This window comes from Octopus bimaculoides, chromosome 1, assembly GCF_001194135.2.
Source record: "Octopus bimaculoides isolate UCB-OBI-ISO-001 chromosome 1, ASM119413v2, whole genome shotgun sequence".
Lineage (NCBI taxonomy): Eukaryota > Metazoa > Mollusca > Cephalopoda > Octopoda > Octopodidae > Octopus > Octopus bimaculoides.
Window position 1 is genome coordinate 34,194,034 of NC_068981.1, and position 2,583 is coordinate 34,196,616.

Genomic DNA, 2,583 nt, shown 5'->3' on the forward strand with positions numbered 1-2,583 from the left:
AGAGAGAGAGAGAGAGAGAGAGAGAGAGAGAGAGAGAGAGAGAGAGAGAGAGAGACAGACAGACAGACAGACAGACAGACAGAGACAGAGACAGAGACAGAGAGAAAGACAGAGACAGAGAGAGAGGGAGAGACTTGGAAGAAATAAAAATGAAAGATCATTGTGAATGGTGGCGTTAGTGGCGGCAGTGATTTAGCTTGTTTCTGGTAGTCATGCTGGTGGTGGTGGTGACGTTTGTTTATTTGTTTATTTCTTGTTGTAGCAGTAATATCGGTTATTGGTTGTGGTTGTGGTTGTGGTGCTGGTGACGGTGGTAGAAGTTCTTTGCTGTTGGTAGTCTAACTTGCAAGTGTTGGTGGTGTTGTTGACGTTCTCTTGTTGTCGTCGAAATGGTGATTGCGAAGGTAAATGGCTGCTGCGTTAGCGTTGGTGACAATAATAGGAGATGATGATGTTGGCGACGGTTTGTTGTATGCTATCATGTTGGTGGTAGCAGCAATGGTGGTGACGGTAATAACGTTTGTTTATTGGTTTATAATAAAATTTTATGTTGGCTTGCAGAGTTATATACCAAAATGATTGCACATATACGATGTTTTATGCATTATTTATAAAACTGCACAAGTGCTACGCTATAACCTGTTATTTAAGCTCTTCAAAAGTCAAGACTATTTTTACCTTATTCGTGAAGTTATTCCGTTACTGTTAAATAAAATTTTAATGATTTCAAGTCAGATATACCAGATTATAATAGAAACTTAAACTGTTGAATTTACTTTTACTTCAGACATAGACACAGCTTTTAGGATTAAATAGAAACTGACTCAGCTACTATTAAAATTCTTTAAAATGAATTACTATTGACATAAATCTATATTTAATGTAACTTGAACAAAACAACCTTGAAAAATTTGCTGGTACTCGAATCAAAAATTGTAAACAATACTGCTGCACTTATATATATATATATATATTGTACGATACAAATTTATTTTCGAACTCAGAAACGCCGTTAGAACAACAGAAACATTGGGTAAATTACCCTTACAAAGCAGAAAAATTTGTCAACAAACAACCATGGGACTCGAACACACATCTCTTGAAGACTTTGGTCAAGTGCTTTACCTTTAAGCTAAACTGTCCGGCGGCAAATTAATCTGCTTTGTAAGGGTAATTTACTCAATATTTCTGATGTTCTACCGTTCGAAAATAAATTTTCTGCGTTCGAAAATAAATTTTCTGCGTTCGAAAATATATAAATTTATCTTACACTACACATTTCGACGCTTATAAAAAACAAATGTTAGTTGGTTTATATCTATATACACGTGGTTGTACATTTAGCTTTATAGCGTCTAAAAACTGATTAGTTTGTCCGCGAGCAGTTTATGCCCGTTGACAAATTATGGTAAAGCCGACAACAAACTACCCGCCGACAAAATTAATGGTAAAGCACTTAGTCAGAGTCTTAGCACTGGCTGATACGAGGGGTGTATGAAAAGTTGAGTCTCAAAAGAGCAAAACATAGTACAAGACTTCTGATGATTTATTTTTCAACATAGTCCCACTCGATGGCTGAACACTTTCTCCAGTGGTGCTGAAGCGCTATTATCCTGGCGTAGAGGAACTTGCATTAACATACCAAGAGCAAGGTTAAGGTTGTTCTTGGTGGTTGCAGTTGGAGGTCTCCCTGGTCTGGGATCATCTTCCACACTCTCTCTCTGCCATGCTGGAATTCATTTACCCAGTGTTTGATTGTTGCATATGAAGGAGCATTGTCTATTAAGGTTCTCACCATATCTTCATGGATTTCTGATGGAGTCATGCCTTTCAAATGACAGCACAATACTCAGCACCATACTCATGACAGCACGATACTCAGTTTTCTCCATTTTCATTGTAACCTCGACACTTGTTTATTCAAAAATCTGCAACAAAAAGAAAAAAATATCAGGATCATGAAAATGAGCAAGAATACCCCGAAAAAACTGTACTAACCAGAAAAAATTGTTTCAGCTACCTAGCAGCCCCGTTTCTAGGTTAGGCTCAAAACTTTTCATAGACCCCTAGTAGAATAAGTACTAGGCTTACAAAGAATAAGTCCTGGGGTCGATTTGTTTGATTTTAAGGACATTCGGTTACTATTCTTAATATCCCCAGTGGTTACCTAGACGCTATCTCATGTGGTTTTTACCTATGTAGGACCATGCTCTCTGTCTGTCTCTCTCTCTCTCTCTGTCTGTCTGTCTGTCTCTCTCTCTGTCTGTCTGTCTGTCTGTCTCTCTCTCTCTCTCTCTTCATATATATAAACGCAAATATATATTTTATATGTATATACTTGTGTGTGTGTTTACGCCTCAGTAACTTAACGGTTAGACAAAAATAATCGATAGAATAAGTACAAACCTTAAAAACTAAGTACAGCCGAAATGCCGCTAAGCACCTTTATAATAAGTACACGCTTTATAAACTAACATTCATTCGGCTACAAAATTCTTCATGTTGCCGCTCCAGCATGGTCAGAGTCTAATCACTGAAACAAGTAAAAGAAAAAGATGTATATATATATATATATATATATAT